Here is a 23,064-nt window from a genome sequence, read left to right on the forward strand (position 1 = left end):
GATTAGATTTATAATTTCCCCCAAATAACATAGAGCTTTAGAAAATTGAAGCATACCGATAGTGCGTGGGATGTTGAATGCCCCCAGATCTATTTTCATGTTAATCATCTCGATTATTATAATGGCACTACATTTATGAGAAACCTCCATTGTCTCAAAGTCTATGATTCTTTTCTTGTTGACTAGCTCCTCATGAATTTGGCTTAACCCGGCATCTCCAACAATGCTTTTCTTGACGATAGATTTATAGAGAGTGTCTTGAACACTGATAGGAACTTCTTGAACTTTGCATCCTTTTTTTAATTGAGACATTGAGGAAACGAATACATATTTTAGGAAGAGGTTGCACAATAAATTGTGTTGAGGTGCCCGTTTCTTTATCCTTTTTCAACATTTCGACGGAGTTTTGCTTATAACATTCCTCCTTCTTATTAAGCATATAATTTTTCGGTGCTTCAATGAGATGTTTTTCCTCATCATATCTTTCTCTTCATCATGATATTTCACCCCATTATTACCATTAACGTTACCAACCGTTTTCTTTCCATTTCGAGTCACTACAACAAATTTTTTGGTCATCATAAGCCTTCAACGTACTTGGGCATACACCTTCGCCTCTCTCACATACCTCACGTTCCAATTGTGCTGAACGTTTGCTTAAACTCACCCTATATTTTGTTGATTACATTAACGTAAGAGTCCAATCTATTATTTAATGATGATAACTCCGGCTTCATCTCCTTTAACGTAACAGTTGAACCCTCAACCTTGTCTACGATGTGCGGCAACAAATTATCCATTTGTAGGCCACTCTAGCTACTTCTTCACGTAGTGATGTAACTTTATTGTGTGTGGACTTCTTCATGTTTATCATTACTCTTCCAAGGGCCATTTTATTAAGTCCACTCTTGATAGTATCGCCTCAACTCTTCTTCTTGGTGAGAGTCCCAACCTTGATTTCCATCCAGCCTTGAGTAACTCTGTGGGAACCCTCTTCTATCTTGTGAGAGTTCCAACCTTGATTCCCTCTTGGCCTCAAGAAACTCAGGTGGGAACTTCCCTCGCGTCTCCAAACTCTCCTTACTTTATTGGGTTCACTCACATTTTCAAGCACTTATTTTCGTAACAACTCCATTTGGGACATCCTTTTGCTAATATTCTCGTCCCTCTCATTCTCCTTGCCGAGTTCTTCTTGTGTCATTCTAAAACAAAAAATTTGAAAATCAGTCCTCTTGAGTGCATTATGCCTGATTGAGTTTTTCATTTCATCAAGAAGGGACGAGTAGAAGGCTACTTCAAATGATTGCAACGCTATTCCACAAGCCAAATTGTTAGCCACTCCTTTGTTCACATAGTATAAACTCTTGTATGAATATTGAAGGATCACATCACCTGAATCCCATGAGTTGGGAGAAATAGTAACTTTTGTAACCTTAGTCAATTCTAATGAATCGATTTCCCTTCTACCCTCTTGATGTTTTGGATGTCAACATGCAATTTAACCACGTTTGAAGGTGAAAGAACCCCACATAAAATGCCTCGGTGAGTGCCTCCCATGATAGAATAAGGTCCCCCAGTAGCTCAGCTAGGCACTTGGTTTCTTATCTCATTACATAAATTGATTTTTTGCAAAATATCGTTGGCAGAGTGGATTGCATATACCACAATTTTTTGAATACGCTCATGGAGGTTCTCATAATCTAACCTTCAAAATAAGTTACACTTGTAGAGTTGAATCATATTAGTGACAACGTTGGTTGACGCTGTTTTTATTCACACTCATCATGTCACATGATCAACACATCTAGGAACACATTGGAAGGTTGATTCAACTAGAACTCAAACAGATCACTATCTAAGCATTGATAAAATAATTATAACCACCACTTCCTTGCATAGGTTCCATTTTCATTAACGCTCAACTACACTTTATCAGATACTAAGTGTAGATGATCGTAACCTAGTGTAAACCAAACAAGTGAGTTGGGGTCGATCTTGTCACACTCAGGAAGTATAAAACGTAGTGTAGAGCCTCACAGGAGTTTCTAAGAGTTTTGGAACTATTTTAAGGTCAATAATAGTGAATAAAAGTCATTTAGGAAGTATTAGAGTCAGAACGTCAAGGAACGTCCATGATGTATGGACACTAGTACAGAAACGTGCTAGTATTACTGAGCCTATTTCACTAGGTTTTAGGAGTCGTAATTTCATGAGATTTAGTGTTTAAGGTTTCTACCACATATAAGAGTTTGTTTAGGGTAGTAACGTATGGGTTCGACTCCCCAAGGACCCCCCAAATTGTCTTAGAGGAGGACCCTTGCATTGTGGCTAAAAGTTCTCTTGAGACAGTAGCCACCGATAGTTGTAGGCTACGAGGCATGACCTGATCAATGGGGAATCTATGATCACTTATCCATTTTAGTAAAGAGTCCATTTTTTTCATTCTCTGACCAAAATGACGACTTCATAGGGAGGTAGAGGTCCTCGCCGTCAGCTGACCTACATCCCGTAGGTCGGGGTCTTGTAGGTCAAAGTCATTTTTTTGCTGTCACATTTTAGTTAGTTAGCTTAATTATGTTAGTTAGTTAGGGGGTTAATTAGTGTTTAGGTCTTGGTTAATTAGGTTCTTAATTAACTATATAACCTACCCTAAGTCTAAACATAACTTAACACCTCTCAAATCCCAAAACTCAATTGCTCTTCCTTCTCTCTACTTTCTCTCTCCCAAAAAGAAGAACATCATTGAAGGGCTAGGTCAAGGTCTTTGGGAATCAAGAAGGGTGATTTTCTCCATCATTCTTCAAAAATTTAACAAGGTATGGGATCTTTTCACCTTTGGGATTCCTTTCCTTAAAGGGTTCTTAAAAAATTGATTACAAAAATATGAGATTCATGGGGGTTTATTTCTATTAAGAAATTGACTTTCTAAATTATGTTGTATATGGTTTATTTTTGTTATAATACTTATATTATGATGTACTATGATTCAATAAACCTAGTTCTTATGAGTTAACCAGTTTGTGGAATAAATCATGAATTTTACCCAAGTCTCTAACCCTATAACTAGCAATGAATTGATGTGTTGTAATTCCATTTACTTCATTGTTATATTAATTGCTATTGTGTGATGATATTACACCCATTGTAGGGTTAAATTGCCTTTGTTGATTGTAAGACTATGATGATGGCTTGTGAAGGAGATTGAAGTAAATCTTGTGATCTAAAACCTTTAGTTCAATTATGATTACTTGTGTTTAGTGATGAAGTTATATTGAAGTATACCTTATGATGAGATTGATTAGTTTGGTATCATGTTGAATTGAAATGTCTTGATTATGTGATTATGAGATTATGCTAAAGATGTAATTATATAAGGTTGGTTATGAAGTATTTGTGTGCCTTACTATGATAAAATGATGTTACTATGCTTATCTCATATATGAGAATTGTATTGAGAGGTGTTCTCATGCAATTCCAATTGAGCTAATGACTATAACTATATAATGGGTAAACCCTATGACCTAAACTAAGTTATGATTATTAATAAAAGACATTTCAAAAGGGACTCTAGCTTAGCACCGAGTGAACTAGTAGTGAAGAGTGTCCCTTCACACATAGGGAAGGTAGGTTCACTATTGTACTCCTGATATTGGAGACTATAATGCATGTAGAATAAAAAGAGTTCCAACAACATCTCCTAGTTCTAAAACAATGTTACCCCCATAGTTATGTTCATGTTATTGTACTAAATTTATAGTAGCCCACCTTCTTTCTTTGAAGGGTTCCATGACACCGGATTCTACATTGGCGTATGTTGTCTATGTCGGTTATGGAAAAATTTTCCCAAAAATAAAATGAAGTAATAAAGTGGACTCTAACTAGGATGACTTGAGGGACTTGACTTAGTCTAGGTAGGGGTATGGGACTCTACCAATACATTTTACTAGTTAGCCTTGAGGGAAGTCTTAGAAGATGTTCTTATGTTCTTATATGTTTATAAATGTAAATGACATCTTTATGTTGATCTTACATGTTAATGACACTATGTCATTTTGGTTGCACTTATTAACATGTATTTGGTCTCTATTACTAAAGTATGATGATTACTAACTCCTAATGCCATGTTATGTGATGTTAGGCATTACTTGTGATTCCTTATTTGATTTGCTTGATTTTGTAAGGTTTATAAATGTTAACTTGATCATTGCACTTGTATACTTAATGGGAGTTTATAAGTAAGGGTCTTGTATGTGTTATTATGACATAAACTCTTGGACATGCTTTGTTGAGGTAACATGATGTTGGAGTACATTGTTATGAATTCTATTATGATATCAACATATTGACTTGGCTTAACTTGAGAAGAATGGTCTTGTCTTGAATATGTTATTGTCTTAATGAATAGGTTCTTATTGTCCTATATGTGTTCTTGATTGTACATAAGGTTTTTCGAAGTAACTTGGCATGGTTTTGAACAAATGTCCTTTCTAGAATAATACCTATGTTGTTTGTGCATACGATTCCATACTTAGTACAAGTTATATGCTAACCCCATTTATCCCTTTTCCGCAAACATTTTAGGTTCCGGTCCTTAAAAGGTTCGTGACAACTTTGAAGGAAGACATGGAACATTTCTCCAAGTGTGGGTTTGTCCTCATGTTCCGAGGATGATCCCTTTTCTATCACTCTACATATGTTAGATCATTATAGTCTAAAGACACTCATTTCACTCATGTAGTTTTAAGATATTGTTGTAAGCCCTAAGTGGCACTTTTACAATTGTGTAAGGGCTATGCCCGTATTGTTCTATTCCCTTTAAATGGATTAATATGAGACATCCATTTTAAAGACTATATTATGTATGTTATCTATATGCGGCATAAAAGTAGAAGATTATTTAATCTTCTTATACGAGGAGTTTATTTAACCTCGCTGTAAATATATTATGTGTAAGCGAGAGGTCTAAGTAAACCTCATAAAGTAGTTGTAGATGAAAAGTTTTGATTTTCCCCACTTTTTACCCAATGAAATTTTGACGAATGCTAAGAGGTTAGTCTTAGTCATCTTGAAGGACGAGGGCACCAGTTACTTCTAGGGGGTGCTCCCCGAATATGACAAATCCCACATGAAGAGGTACAATTTAGAATTAAATTACGAAGTTATAAAAGTGATTCAAATTGTTGTAATAATAAGAAGTTTTATCTTATCAAAAGGTTGAATTTAATTTGAGGTGGGCAATTTTTATATTTGATAGCAATCACAATCATACAATTGACAAGAACAATAAAAGTGAAGTATGTGGTGTCTTTTCTTGCTTGACTTGTGTCTCTTCAATGATGTATATATGATTATGAATATGTGATGTCTTGATTTAGGGTGGTAGAACTCTTGGTCTTGAATATATGAATGACATGTGACCTTAAATGAACTTAAGAGAGTCTTATATGTTAAAACCTTGACTTGGTGTAAAGGTTAAGATTGTTGATGTTGTAAGCCGTAATTGTATCTTTCAAAGTAAAGGAAGGATAAACTTAAGGTTAATTGGCTGGAACGACATCATATTAATCCTTAGGAAAGTCATCATGAGCTTCTTGTCGCCATTGTGAGGTAGCCCTAGTGGACCTTCTTTGGTAGGGTAAATGTGATTGGGTTATGAACTTGTTATGGAACCCTCTTATGTGAACCTAATATGTGAATTACTCTATGAGAAAGAATATTAACACCGAGTTAGTATGGTAAGGGGAAGTAGTTCTAGTTAAAGAGTGAGACTAGATTACAATGTATGCCCTTCATATTCCTTAACCATGTGCCTACATGGGATGTGTCTAAGTTCTATCCTTGGCAAGTAGAATAACCTCATCGGAGTAGGATAGAACTCCGGATTCCAAGTCTTGCTACCATGGTCTATGTTGGTTATTGCCTATTCTCATCATATGGAATACCTATTAGCATTTAGAGAAGTTTATGAGGTTTAGGTTGTGGTATGGGATGCTATCTAGACATTGCACAATAGACTTTGAAGGTGTTATTTGAGTACCTAGGTATTGTCTAAGACCACTACATGAAGTCCTCTATGTGATGTATGTGTCTTATAATGAACTAATGAACTAATGGCTTATGTTAAGAAATATGTAAATGAATAAGTACCTATTCTAAAGTGAATTAAGGATTCCTTACCTAAAGTGTGAAGAGGGCATAAGAGATGATCTCTTCATGCTTATCTTTTGAAGTCTTGAGGATGACTCTAGTTAGGGAAGTTTGTTGGTGTTGTGGACATGATCTAAGCCTTAGCTAGTTTTGAGGACTATTTCGGTAATCTTGAACAGGTCAATCATGGATGCTATCTTCTTTATTTACTTAAGTATGTCTTTTGATAGCCTTTGAAAGGAAAATTTCATATCATCTATGTGTTGGTGTGTTAAGTGAGAATGATTCTATTCTAGGGAGTCAATAGGATATCTTAAGTGTGTGTATGAGGGATTGTATGGGCGGTCTCTTCAGAACTCACTCAAGTAAGACTTAAAGTCTCCTTTGGTAGGAGAAACTTACCTTGATGTTTATGATGCTTTGTAAATGTGTATCTGACTAATTATAAGTGATCTTAAGGGTCGTTTAGGCACATCTAGAGAGGGTGTATGGGCGGTCTCTCTTTGTGTGACTTAAGTGAATCTTAGGATAGATTTTAGTATGGAAATTGCATGCTAGAATTTTGTTAATGGAAGGTAAAGTGATTCACTGTAACAATGAAGAAACACATTACAATGATTCGAGTTCACTGGAAAGTATTCTCTAAAAATGTGATATTTTGTTTAATCGTTTTCCTATGTGTTTATAAGTTGTTAAATTTTGTTCTAATGATTATAATATGATTTTGAAATGAAAATATGCATATTTCCAACAAAAGTCCGTTTTCATGATTTTTATGCATAATGTCATACTTAGTACATGTGGTTGTACTAATTCTGTGCTTTTATCTGTCTATATTGTTCTTGGTAGGTTAGGTGCTTTGAGAAGTGAAGACTTGGACTATAGCATTTGTTCAAGAGAAGTTGAAGTATGTCCTCACTTTACTCGAGGTCATATATGTCTTTTATGTTTTCATTCAAAGTGTTGTAATAGACTAAGTATTTGTAGTCGTATTTTGAAGTATGGGCCGTGTCCCAAGTATTCTTGTATCTTAAGATGATGAGATTGAGACTTAGTATTTCCTCTTCCTTTTATATGCAAGAGTTTTTAAAGACTATGTTATGTTTTGTGAAACGTTTTAATTCCGCACTACTTTTCACTATGTTTATGCGATGAATGATATGAAATGGCTTGTATAAGACCTCCAAGAGGTCGAGTATGCCGGTTGCAATTCGAAATTGTACCCTTATAGGGTGTGGTATTGGGATGTGACACTTAGAAATTTTTCTAATGTTTAATTTTTACAAGTCCCTGAACTCATCAGCGAAGTGCAGCACGAAAGGAGGCAGGGCTCGTCGAATCACAGATGGACCGTTGGTCGACGTCTCGTCTGTGAGGGACTGACTTTGCTGCACGTTTTTAGTTGGTTCCAATTAATTGATTAATGGGTTATGTAGTTATTTAGTATTAAGGGAAGCCTAATGAAGTTAATTAACACCCCATATGAAGACCACAACTTCATTAAGCCCTCATAACTCACATGATTTCAAAACTCTCTCCATTCTCTCTTTTTTTCTCTCCAGTGAAGACTTCATTGAAAACAAAGATAGGAAAGGGTTTTAGGGATGAAAAGATTCCTGTTTAACCATAGATCTTAATCAATCAAAAAGGTATGGGATCTAATTCACCCTTGAGACCTCTTCTTCAAAGGGTTCCATTAAATTGATTTCCAAAGTTGAGTTTTCAAGTGGGTTTTCATCCAATACGAAATTGATGATGTGAACTGATTTGTTTATGATTTCTTTTGGATATTATGAATAGCTTATCATTTATTGTAACTTAATTATGATGTATCTTGATGGATTGGTCTAGAATGTAGAAGATGACCCTCACCCCTTAACCCTAGGTTATGATCTTGATATGAATTGTATTATATTGGTTCAATTGTCTTGTCTGTTGGTTGAATTTCTACTAGATGATTTTGTTACACTAATAATGAATGAATTAGGGTGTTTTATTTTTATTTCATGCTAGTTCTTGAAAAGTTGATCTAGGTTATGAAGTATGTTGTAAGTTTGACCTAAGTATCTTGTCTTACGTTATGATCTAGTATTGAATTATGATGTAGTGATTCCTTTAGTCGTGTTATCATGTTGTAAATTGAATTAGTATGATGTTATACCATAATTGGGTTTAATTAAGGGTTTATTGTAATTTCTTGTTGGAGAATTATGAATGAGACTTGGTAAGTCTTATGATTCCAATCCTTGACTTCAAATTATGGTTAATTATGGTTAAGGCATGAGGTTGTATTGGAGTATGCCTTGTATGAGGATTTATTGGGTGGTATGATGTTTAATTGAAATGTTTTTACTACGATATGTGAGGTGTTATATTAAGATATAATGGTGAATGATTTACCAATCTGCCTTATCATGATATGAAAATTTTAATGTGCTAACCTCATCTATATGAATTGTAATGAAAGGACAATACTCATGCAATTCTTATTGACATATTATGATGATGATGTTTATACAAGGGTTAGACATATGATCTACAATTAGTTATGATGATTAATACACACATCAAAGACATTTCAAAAGGAACTCTAGCTTTGCACCAAGTAAACTAATATACTCTTGAGTGAGGAGTGTCCCATCCCACATAGGGAAGGTAGGATCACTAACATACTCTTGAGATTGGATATTACAAAGCATGTAGTATAAAGAGGGTCCCAACTATATATCCTAGTTTTTGAACTATGTTGCCCCCATAGAAATACTAGTTAGAGGATCCACCTAGTTGCTATGTTCTTTTTTTTGTACTACCTTGACAAGTAGTCCACCTTATTTCAGTGTAGGGTTCCATGACACCAGATTCCAAATTAGCTCATGTGGTCTATGTCGGTTAGGGCAAGATTTTCTCAAAAGTTAAAATGAACTAAGGTATTGAACTCTAACGAAGATTACCTAAGGGGTTTCGCTTAATCTAGGTAGGGGTATGAGACTCTACCTAAACATTGCACTAGTTAGCCTTGAAGGGAGTCTTACGAGGATGTTCATATGTATGAATATGCTTATAATAATATATTTCATGTATATGATGAACTTATATATTGTTGATACTATATCTTTATTGGTGTCACTGATGAATATGTGTTGGTCTATATTGTTAAAGTATGAAGCTATCTACTCTTATATGTTATGATATGTAAAGTAAGAAGTTAGTCATAATTCTTGTTGGGTTGTTTTATTCAGTAAGGTTATGGGGATTTGCTTGGTGATTGCACTTGTTGACTTAATAGGTGTTCATGGGTAATTGTCTCGCTTTAGTTATGTTTAAATGTACTCTTATTCATGCTTGTTGTTATTTATGACTTGATGATAGAGTTACTTGAATATGAATTCAATTACATGATATCAATTTTGATTTGACTATGCTTTGATGTTGTTGGTAGTGTGATATACATGCCTATGACATAATGAATATGCCTATGTTATTTGGTATAGTCTTATTGAATGTGCATAAAGGTTTTCAAGAAAAGTGCATACTTAATAAAATGTCCCTTTTAGCATGATTTGATAATATGTGTCCATATGGTCTTATACTTAGTACAAGTGGTGTACTAACCCCACTTCTTCCTCTTCCCCATCATTTTAGGTTGCGGTCATTGAAGGGCTTTTGGAGAAGACTTTGCAGAAGACTTTATCTCTTGATCATTCAATTAGGGTAGGTCCTCACATTCAAAAGGCAATGCCACTTCCTGGCTTATGGAGTTGTTTTGAGTTTAAGACATCTATGTTCCTTTATTTTCCATTAAGTATGAAACATTGTATAGCCCATGTGAGACATTTTTACTTTGATGCATGGGCTATGCCCAAGTTCTTACACTCTTATTAGATGGTTATGATTTGAGACAACTATTTTGTCTATGTTATCTCATATTCTATATATCTATGTGCAATAAAAGTAGAAGACTAAGTAATCTTCCTATACGAAGGGTCTATGTATACTCGATATATATGTACTATTTGTATATAGATGTCTATGTAAAATTCAAAGTAGAAGTCATGAAAAGTTTCAAAATATTTGCTAAATTTGACCTGCAAATGTAACGATGTAAGCTAGGAGGCTAGTCTGATTTCACAAAGAGGAGGATGGCACCGGTTACGTCTACGGGGTTCTCCCGGATGTGACACACAGACCATAGTATGAGCCATAGATCAGACTACGGTCCGTAGATGCTGACCGTAGATTGCACCTGCAATTTCATTAAAATTGAAGTCCGGCCTGTTTCTGGATACGGGGTGTTACATTATCTCCCCCTTGGGAACATTCATCCCCGAATGATGACTAAACTAGCTAAAATAAAGGCAAAGAGATGCAATCCCTACAACAAGACACTTAGAATTTAGTTTCTGACTAAATTGAGTTCCAAAAACATGAAATTATGTTGAAAATGCAAGTACAAACAGAGGGAACACGATTCTAAGGCTGATTTTATGCATGAATGACTCAAAAACTGAAGAGGAACTATTACCTCAAGCTAGAGTGCAATCGGAAGGAAAGAGATGAGGATACTTGGCTTTCATTGCTTCTTCTGCTTCACAAGTACCTCCTTCTACAGACTTACTCATCCACATAACCTTGACTAAAGCAACACCTTTGTTTCTTAACCTTCTAACCTGATGATCAAGAATCTAAACTAATACATCCTCATAAGAAAAGGCTATCTTTCATAGCCACACTTTCTATTGGCACTACGGATGTTGGATCACCCACACACTTCTTCAAGAGTGAAATGTAAAAAACTTGATGCACTGTTGCTAATTCTTCTGGCAACTATAACTCATATTCAACTTTGTCAACCCTTTTCATGATCTTGTAAGTTCCTACATATTTAGGACTGAGCTTCCCTTTCTTGCCATATCTTATCGCACCCTTCATAGGTGACACTTCCAAGAAAACCCAATCATATATTTGGAACTCTAGTTCCCTTCTCCTTACATATGAACAATGAGTTCCACTTTCTCCATAGAATAAGGACTGAATGAGGCCCTATCAGAGCTTTTTCACCTACTTCAAACCAATCAACAATAGATCTACATTGATGTCTATACAATGCCTCAGAAGGGGCCTTCTAAATGTTTGAATGGTAGCTATTTTTGGTATGTGAACTCAATAAGAAGAAGATGATCATCCCAACTACCCTTGACATAGATCACACAAGCTCTCAACATATCCGCTAGGGTCTAAGTTGTACGTTGTGCATGTCCATCCGTCTGCGGTTGAAATGTTGTGCTAAGGTTTACCTAAGTACCGAGACCCTTCTAAAATGACTTCTACAAATAAGAGGTAAACTACAGACCTCTATCTCATATTATAGAAAAGGAAACCCATGCAACATTACAATTCCATTGATGTAAAACTTGGCATAGTCCTCCGTCGAATCTGTACTCTTGACTGCCAAAAAGGGAGAAGAATTGGTCATCCTTTCAACTATCACCCAAATGGAGTCTTGGTGTCTGCGAGTTCAAGGTAAACCTGTGATGAAATCCATATTGATAACTTTACACTTCCAAGTATGATTGTCAATCTCTTGAGTCATACCCTTGGTTTCTGATGTTCTATCGTAAGTTGCTGGCAATTTGCGCACTTACTCACAAAATATGTTATATCCTTCTTCATGACATTCCACCAGTAGACTTCCCGCAGGTTGCGATACATCTTAGTTGAACGTGGATGAATAGAATATTTTGAGTTATGGGCATCTGCAAGATTATACTGCCTCAAGTCACCCACATTACGAACAAAAAATCTACCATGGTAGCAAGGTACACTATCTCACCATTGGGATAAACCTCCACTCTCTGATTATGGACTGCACCCTTAAGTTCAAGCAAGATTGGATCATTATCTTACTTTTTCTTAAAATCGAGTACCAAAGAAGATTCTACCCCATTCTAAACTTTTACACTACTGTGCGGTATGCTCATAAAGCAAACTCCTAAGCAAGAAAGCCTGTGAACATCCTTTACTAGTCATTTCTTTCTTCCTCAACATGAATTACACTACCCATAGAATTATCTTCTAAGAGCATCTGCTACAACATTCACCTTACCAGGATGGTAATGTACACTTATATCATAAATATTAAGGAACTCAAGTCATCTCTTCTGGCGAAGATTTAACTCTTACTGGGTGAACACATATTGAAGGCTATTATCGTCAGTGAACACATCTACATTAACACCATACAAGTAGTGTCACCACATCTTGAGTGAAAACAACACTGCTACAACCTAAAAGTCATGAGTTGGATAGTTCTTATCATGCACCTTACGTTGTCTAAAAGCATAATCTATAACCGTATCTCACTAAATCAACAAAAACACCTAGGCTAACTCTTGATGCATCACAATATATCACATAACCATCTGAACCCTTTGGTAGAGTCAAGACAGGACCTATAGTCATTCTAGTTTACAATTCTTTATAGCTTTTCTCATAATCATCTGACTGTTGAAACATGACCATATTTTGAGTCAACCTAGTCAATGGTGAGTCTATGGATGAAAATCCTTCCACGAACCTTTAAAAACAACCCGCTAGACCTAAGAAATATTGTATATCTGTAGCAAATGTAGGTCAAGGACATTCTTTCACTTCTTCTATCTTCTGTGAATCCACTCGGATCCCCTCGCTAAATACATTGTGACCAAGAAAAGCAACGGATTTCAACCAGAACTCACATTTACTAAACTTAGCGAATAACTAAAGATCTTTCAGAGTCTTCATAACAACTATAAAATGACTCATATGTTCTTCGTCATTCCTAGAGTAAATGAGGATATCATAAATACAGAGGATGAAGAACAAGTCCAAGTACTACTTTAACAATTTCTTCATCAAATCCATGAAAGTTGTAGGAGAATAAGTTTGTTCGAATGACGTAGCTACAAATTCATAATTACCATGCTGAGTTCTAAAGGTTATTTTCCGAATGTCACTATCTATTACTCTGAGATTATGATAACCCGATCTAAGGTGTATAATTTAGAAATGAATAGCACCCTGAATTGGTGAAAGAAGTCATCAGTACTATGGTTAGGATACTTATTCTTAATTGTGACCTTGTTCAACTGTCTATACTCATTGCACATTCTCAGAGAACCATCGTTCTTATTTATGAACAATACTAGTGCACCGTATGGCGAAGTACTAGGTCTTATGAAACCCTTATATAGAAGGTTTTTCAACTGATCTTTCAATTCCTTAAGCTCTACTGGAGCCATACTTTAAAGTGTTATAGAAATAGGATGTATATCTAAGAGGAGATTAGTTCCAAAGTCGATTTTCCTTTTGTGAGAAACTCTAGAAAGATCTTCTGAAAACTTTTTGACTAGTGGAGCTGACTCAAGAGTTGATGTTTCCGAGTTAGAATCGTTGTCCCAAATTAGATGATAGAGATAACCCTTACAAATCGTCTTTCTAGCCTTTAGGTAAGAAATCAATCGACCCATAGTCTCTAAGCTACTACCCTTCCATTGTAATATTGGTTTGTTTTGAAACTGAAAACTAACAATCCTAGTTCTACAATCGACTAATGCATAACAATAATGTAACCAATCCATGTATAAAATTACATCGAAGTCTACCATTTCTAACACTACAAGATCTGGTGAGGTGAATTTCTTAGAGACTTTGGAACAACGATTTTTGTATACCCGTCTAGCTATAACTGGATCACTAAGAAGAGTAGAGACTAAAAAGGTTCTGAGAGAGTTTCGAGGCTAGAACTGAACTGGACTGCTATCTGAGTAGTTAAAAAAGAAGTGTAGCCCCTGGATCTAAAAATGCATAAACATCATGGTCAAACACTTATAACGAATCACCAACTACAGCAAGAGAACCTTCTTAATCCTAGCGAGCTTGAAGAACATTTAACCTGTTTTGGCGCTGACTGCCACCTGTACAAGATGAGTTACTCTACTCACTCGGCTGACTTGTTGGTGCTGCTGAATTTATCGACTAGACTTTACCAATAACACCTCCTTGACCCTTTCTAGAAGGACAATCCCTTAACCTATGATCAGAAACAATGCACCAAAAGCATCTTTCTTTCAGGCGAGGCACTCGTCTGGACGGTTCTTACTAGACTTAGGGAAAGTGGGGTAAGTCTTGGTGCCTGAAACGGTTCCTTGAGACTTAAAGCTTGGTGACCTAACCTTCTTATCATACTTTTTATTTTCATTGGACTGTTAATTAAGATTATTTCCCTCTACCCATTGAACATGAGTCATAAGCCTAATGGTGTTCATGTCTCTTAGTAGCATAGCATTTCTTCACTCTTTTTTCACCAAATCTGACACTTCATACAAGAACTAATTCATCTAAGCTCTTGAGTCTGCAACCATGATAGGAGGATAAATGGAGAGTAAGTTAAAGTTGAGCCCATAATCATTGACTATCATGTTACCCTGCCTTAAGTTCATGAATTCCTAGGCCTTTGCTTCTCTCAACACTATTGGGAAAAATCTGTCCAGAAAGGTCTCGCTAGAGAAATTCCAAGTAATAGGAGCTACATATGTACCCCTATTTTCCTTCAACTAAGTGTACCAGATATGAGCAACATCTTTCAGCTGGTATGATGCCAACTCAAACCGATCATTCCCAATGACATGCATCACCTCAAAGATCTTCTTGATCTCATCTATGAGATTCTGGGCTCCTCATTAGTTTGCGATCATCCTTCAAACTCACGGACCCTTGTTGCTGCTGATCGACCATTAGAATTCACAGGAGCTTGAACCCAATTGTTTTGGTTGGCCACACCCTGAGCCAACATCAGAATGGTGTTCTTGAACTCAACATTTGAGACTTGCTAATTCTGGGACTAGAGTAGATGCGTTTGTATTCCTAGAATTCGCATTCTTAGTGGTAACTCTATGAAGATGCATGATCTGAAATATTAAACGTCGAGCTAGAATGGAATTACATCATACCTTACGCATTAAAAGAGTAACAAGAAAGTGTAGTTTTTTACTAAAACACTTCATAGCCTCCCTCTCATTAAATGTGGTGCACTTCACACCCATGAAAAGACTCTACTTAGTGCGTCTTTTCAAACGTCCTAGGACACTTAAACCTAGTTTTCTAATTGCAAGTATGTCACGTCCCGAGCTACCACGAGATGCGGACACGGGACCTAGGACCAAAAGCGATACCAAGTGAAACCTGATGGCATCATCATGAGCATACTAAAGATAATAGATTGATGTGATATCTAAATCATAATTAGAATGAAAAAAATGGGGAAATACCCATATACTATAACTGATATATTTGAAACTGATGAGTTCAATACAAAGAACATACTAACTCAATTCTCAGCTTTAAATAACTATGCCAGAAAATAGGCTCTAAGCTGATTAGAAATGTTGGGACACGCCCCAGCTATGTCTATCAAAACTTATACAAAAGGACTAATATACTAGGAAAAAGATCAGGATTGTTTTCCTTAGAGTACGAGGACTCATCAGAGATTCTGTTGAATTTGATATCGGGAACCGATCTATGAGTTATTTGGATGTTGAGAACCTTAACCTACATCATGAGAAGATGTATCGCACTTATGCATCAATAATTGAAAGGTATTGACCATTTAGGATAGAGTAAAGCTAAAAGAAAACATAACTAAACAAAGCGGAAAAGCAATGATATTATCTAAACATGATAAAGATTCTGAATGTTGAGATAACTGAATATAGTGACCAATTTATAAAATGTTGGAACTGAATACTAGATATACTTATAAATGGTCAAAGCAATGGAATCTGATTGATTTGTGGTAGCTACAAATAACTGAGAATAAAACCACATGAACTTAATGTGGAGTCCAATGTATACGTCCCATCAAGAGGACCTAATAAACCCTGCAAGACTATAAAGGAATGCTGGCCTGATCACTAAACCGGTGCCCACATAGAGGACTTACAACATACTTGGCTAGTAGTTCTAGGATTATTTAGGTACACTAAGCCCTAGTCTAACTCGATATTAGGCTACTCCCAATGAATTTAGTGGTTAACTGATTATGACTATGTTTCTGTAAATATTAGATAGCTCAAACTGAACATGCAGACTGATAATGTAATAATTAATCTGATAATGATGCATTAATAACTGAGGCATGTTGATATGAAGTAACTTATATATCTGACCTAGAGTGTGTAATTCAAGAACTAAAGAAATACATAGCTAGGGTTCTGAATTTCATTTAATAAACTGAGTAATAACATGGTAATCTAATTTGGAACTTATAAATAATTAATTTATGGTGATCTAATGAAGTTCTAGAAAATCTAGGTCTAATCATGTTAAGTGAATCAAGAATTTGACTGATATCTAGGTACCTAATTGGTGAAAAGAACCCACTAGTGAAATCCCACATGCCTGGTGATGATATCCACGGTGAAGTATTTAGATTTCGTGGATGGAACTGATGGAAACTCATTGCGTTCTTGAACTAGGGTTCTTGATCTTTTTCTCATCTCTTGCTTCTAATTTTCAATGTTTTGATTAATTATTTGACTTAGGTAAGTTTTAGTTATGTTTCAAGGCTTAAACTGACTAAAATCGGATTTTTAGGGGTTAAACCACATATCTTATGGGTTAAACAAACTAGGAAAAGACTAAAAGACCCCTGAAATAATGGATGTTGGAGCAATCAATGACCTAGACTAACGGGTCATTGTTCAATCAACAGTCCGTCTGTCACGACCCAAAACTGAGCCGCGACTGGCACCCACATTTACCCTCCTTTGTGAGCGAACCAACCAATCTAAACCTTAACATTTCAATTTAATATCAACATAAAGCAATGCGGAAGACTTAAACTCATTAATAAAAGACAATTCAATAACTTCTAAAATTCAACATCTATTATTTCCCCAAAATCTGGAAGTCATCACCACAAGAACATCTATGATCAAATTACTAAACTAAGAGTATTCTAAGAAGCTAAAACAAATAAAAGCTAGTCTATGCCGAAACTTCAAGGCATCAAGACATGAGGAAGGAGATCCAGTCCAAGCTAGAAGCATTAGCTCACCCTGAAGATCCGGTGTGACGAAGACTGGCTAGAATTACTGTTGAGTCGAAGATGACGGCACGTTTGCTGCATTCCACAATATACAAGAAGAAAACATAAAAGTAGGGGGTCAGTACAACCACAAGTACTGAGTAGGTATCATCGGCCAACTCAAAATAGAAAGCAATATATCTCAGATAACATCATAAAATCAACTAATATTCTTAACATGTGATAGCAACAAGTATAAACATCATTTATAGCATCACCGAACATATCTGTGAGGACTCAAGCCTCCATACCATACTCATTTGGGATACATGTTCTTTAGATTGAGTATATTAGCATCTTTCAAGATTCATTATCTTTATTCCTCTTGTGTCGGTACGTGACACTCCGATCCCCTACTACTATGTGTCGGAACGTGACACTCCGATCCCCTACTTCTACGTGTCGGTTCGTGACACCCGTCCCACTAATTCTATGTGTCGGTACGTGACACTCCGATCCCCTACATCTACGTGTCGGTTCGTGACACCCGTCCCACTAATTCTATGTGTCGGTACGTGACACTCCGATCCCCTACATCTACGTGTCGGTTCGTGACACCCGTCCCACTAATTCTATGTGTCGGTACGTGACACTCCGATCCCCTACATCTACGTGTCGGTTCGTGACACCCGTCCCACTAATTCTATGTGTCGGTACGTGACACTCCGATCCCCTACATCTACGTGTCGGTTCGTGACACCCGTCCCACTAATTCTATGTGTCGGTACGTGACACTCCGATCCCCTACATCTACGTGTCGGTTCGTGACACCCGTCCCACTAATTCTATGTGTCGGTACGTGACACTCCGATCCCCTACATCTACGTGTCGGTTCGTGACACCCGTCCCACTAATTCTATGTGTCGGTACGTGACACTCCGATCCCCTACATCTACGTGTCGGTTCGTGACACCCGTCCCACTAATTCTATGTGTCGGTACGTGACACTCCGATCCCCTACATCTACGTGTCGGTTCGTGACACCCGTCCCACTAATTCTATGTGTCGGTACGTGACACTCCGATCCCCTACATCTACGTGTCGGTTCGTGACACCCGTCCCACTAATTCTATGTGTCGGTACGTGACACTCCGATCCCCTACATCTACGTGTCGGTTCGTGACACCCGTCCCACTAATTCTATGTGTCGGTACGTGACACTCCGATCCCCTACATCTACGTGTCGGTTCGTGACACCCGTCCCACTAATTCTATGTGTCGGTACGTGACACTCCGATCCCCTACATCTACGTGTCGGTTCGTGACACCCGTCCCACTAATTCTATGTGTCGGTACGTGACACTCCGATCCCCTACATCTACGTGTCGGTTCGTGACACCCGTCCCACTAATTCTATGTGTCGGTACGTGACACTCCGATCCCCTACATCTACGTGTCGGTTCGTGACACCCGTCCCACTAATTCTATGTGTCGGTACGTGACACTCCGATCCCCTACATCTACGTGTCGGTTCGTGACACCCGTCCCACTAATTCTATGTGTCGGTACGTGACACTCCGATCCCCTACATCTACGTGTCGGTTCGTGACACCCGTCCCACTAATTCTATGTGTCGGTACGTGACACTCCGATCCCCTACATCTACGTGTCGGTTCGTGACACCCGTCCCACTAATTCTATGTGTCGGTACGTGACACTCCGATCCCCTACATCTACGTGTCGGTTCGTGACACCCGTCCCACTAATTCTATGTGTCGGTACGTGACACTCCGATCCCCTACATCTACGTGTCGGTTCGTGACACCCGTCCCACTAATTCTATGTGTCGGTACGTGACACTCCGATCCCCTACATCTACGTGTCGGTTCGTGACACCCGTCCCACTAATTCTATGTGTCGGTACGTGACACTCCGATCCCCTACATCTACGTGTCGGTTCGTGACACCCGTCCCACTAATTCTATGTGTCGGTACGTGACACTCCGATCCCCTACATCTACGTGTCGGTTCGTGACACCCGTCCCACTAATTCTATGTGTCGGTACGTGACACTCCGATCCCCTACATCTACGTGTCGGTTCGTGACACCCGTCCCACTAATTCTATGTGTCGGTACGTGACACTCCGATCCCCTACATCTACGTGTCGGTTCGTGACACCCGTCCCACTAATTCTATGTGTCGGTACGTGACACTCCGATCCCCTACATCTACGTGTCGGTTCGTGACACCCGTCCCACTAATTCTATGTGTCGGTACGTGACACTCCGATCCCCTACATCTACGTGTCGGTTCGTGACACCCGTCCCACTAATTCTATGTGTCGGTACGTGACACTCCGATCCCCTACATCTACGTGTCGGTTCGTGACACCCGTCCCACTAATTCTATGTGTCGGTACGTGACACTCCGATCCCCTACATCTACGTGTCGGTTCGTGACACCCGTCCCACTAATTCTATGTGTCGGTACGTGACACTCCGATCCCCTACATCTACGTGTCGGTTCGTGACACCCGTCCCACTAATTCTATGTGTCGGTACGTGACACTCCGATCCCCTACATCTACGTGTCGGTTCGTGACACCCGTCCCACTAATTCTATGTGTCGGTACGTGACACTCCGATCCCCTACATCTACGTGTCGGTTCGTGACACCCGTCCCACTAATTCTATGTGTCGGTACGTGACACTCCGATCCCCTACATCTACGTGTCGGTTCGTGACACCCGTCCCACTAATTCTATGTGTCGGTACGTGACACTCCGATCCCCTACATCTACGTGTCGGTTCGTGACACCCGTCCCACTAATTCTATGTGTCGGTACGTGACACTCCGATCCCCTACATCTACGTGTCGGTTCGTGACACCCGTCCCACTAATTCTATGTGTCGGTACGTGACACTCCGATCCCCTACATCTACGTGTCGGTTCGTGACACCCGTCCCACTAATTCTATGTGTCGGTACGTGACACTCCGATCCCCTACATCTACGTGTCGGTTCGTGACACCCGTCCCACTAATTCTATGTGTCGGTACGTGACACTCCGATCCCCTACATCTACGTGTCGGTTCGTGACACCCGTCCCACTAATTCTATGTGTCGGTACGTGACACTCCGATCCCCTACATCTACGTGTCGGTTCGTGACACCCGTCCCACTAATTCTATGTGTCGGTACGTGACACTCCGATCCCCTACATCTACGTGTCGGTTCGTGACACCCGTCCCACTAATTCTATGTGTCGGTACGTGACACTCCGATCCCCTACATCTACGTGTCGGTTCGTGACACCCGTCCCACTAATTCTATGTGTCGGTACGTGACACTCCGATCCCCTACATCTACGTGTCGGTTCGTGACACCCGTCCCACTAATTCTAAAATGGTCATAACTTTTTGATCGATGGTCGGATTTTAGCAAACTCGGCGGAGTTTGAAAGAAGATTCAATTATCTATCATATGATAGGTAATAGGACACCTAATCCATTTTGTGCTAAGATTTATAACCATTAGAAGTTGTCCCAATCAGAAATTTCCCCTTAATTAAATGATAACCATCACCTACTGTCAGACTTATGGACTGTAGACCAAACGACGGTCCGTGCTTGTCGCCCTTAGTTCATGTCATAGGATGGGTAACAAGAATGTCAATTCATGTCATAGTTTTGTTAACAAGAGTGTCAATCCCCGGACACTGACCATGGATCGTGGTCTGACTTACGGACCGTATCTGTCAATGTGTTGAGACTATCGATTTTCTAATTTGAGTTTATAGAGGGGCTACAGTAATAAACTAAGGAACCACAGTACTGGTCGTAGATCAAACTATGTCCGTAGATTGTGACCGTAGATTTCACGTGAAATTTCTGAAAAACTAAAGTGTGGTTTGTTTTTGAATATGGGGTGTTACAACATCAAACACTAAATCACATTGAAATAAATATTGAATAATGCAATTTCACAGTACTAATAAATCAGAACCACTTTGAGTTAGCACAACAATCAACAATTTCTAACACCCACTCAGTTAAATTAAGCAATTAGCCTTATGGTAAAACCTCCAAGAATGGGGTTCTAGCTATTCATAATAAAAGGATAAAATTCAAATACCTGGGTATTGATTTTTGAAATCTTAAAATGAACAAATCTTGTTTTAATTACAACAACTAACTAGAAATCTAAAGAAAAAATGAACAAAATTATGTTCTATTCTCAATCTCTCTTTTCAGAATGTTAGGAAGGCTCCTTCTCTTCAAAACAATATCAATTTATAATTATTCAACATTTGGCCTTTTGGGGCCGGTCGGCAAGGAATGTTGGGATTCACCGACCAATCGGAAAATCTCCGGTCATTCTCATCCATTGCCCTCTTATCTCAGTTTTCATCCCCTTCATACTATAACTTTAAGAGATGTGCGTAGGGTTTGCCATGTAGTTCGGCAATGTGTTCTTTTGTTCCTTTTTATCACCATTCTACTTGCAACTTCACCGATGGTCTTCTGCACTTTGGCGGACACAACCCCTATTCGACGAGTAACCAATCAAGAGCACCCTTCGCCAAAATTTCTCATGTGTAAGAGGTGGTTTTCAGTCAAATTTGGAGGGCAATAGCCACATGGCGAACCAAAGATTGGTCTTGGCGATCACAAGGATAGCTTTTCTCCACATCTTAAACTTGTTGGTTCCATTTTGTATTTTACTGTCCTTGCCTTGTATATTATCTTCTAACATCAGCATAAATAATAAATTGCATTTGAGGACTCTTATACAATCACAACAAAGCTCTAACTAATTCGAAATCTCAGACTCATCATTTATTTAACAAAAAATCTAACAAAATAAAATAAAATTTTATAGCCATTTAAATTTTCTGTGAATTTGACTTTTAATTTCATTTTTAATTAAAATTGAAAATAAGAATTTAAATATAATTATGTCATTAAATTTAATAAGCTAATTTTATTAAATATTCTAGAACGTCATTAAAAGTGAACATAAATGAAACAGTTTGATTATGCTTCCATTTTTCTTATCTTCTTCTTATTGTTGTCATCACCAACAATAGTTGAAAGCTTGAAAAATTAAAACGATTTCATTTTCACCTGATTCTCTTTTTCTCTCTCTCTCTTTCTCCTAACTTTGTTCATTTACCTCATATTAAATTATACACAAACAGTAATGTTAAACATTATGTAGTTGAATTTTAAGAAAATTAGTACATTTATCCATAAAGAGTTATTAATATACGCATTTTGATTTAAAATTTTTAATGCACCCATTTGTCAAAAAAATGCATATTTAATGTTTAAATACCATTCATGAACTTTTTGTCTCTGTTACGCCCCAAGGCTACACCGTGGACATAAACACGAAACCTAGGATCACAGGTTACCCCAAGCTAACACAGACATGGAATATTATAAGCATACTTAAACAACTGAACACAAGATGGGATAAACTGATTGATGAGGAATACACAATACCCAATACCAATTTGAATATATAAGTACAAAATAAGAGTTAATGATGCTAGATTATAACTCAAAACCAAAGCCGAAACTAACTATATCTGAATAAAGCCTCTAACTTACTTAAGAGGCTAGGACATGCCCTAGCTATCTCTAGCAAAATAAAAACTAAAATGAAAGACTAAATTACAAAATTATGTATATTGTCCTTGAAGTATGAGGAATCACAACTAAATCTGCTCAAGATGGATCAAGCACCGATCTACGCGTGAACTTAATACTCAGGACATGAACGTACATCAAAAAAAGATTTAGCAGAGAGTATGTTTCAGCACTTGGAAGGTATTGAGCATGCATTA

The sequence above is a fragment of the Solanum pennellii genome, chromosome 9 (genome assembly GCF_001406875.1).
Source record: "Solanum pennellii chromosome 9, SPENNV200".
Taxonomy (NCBI): Eukaryota; Viridiplantae; Streptophyta; class Magnoliopsida; order Solanales; family Solanaceae; genus Solanum; species Solanum pennellii.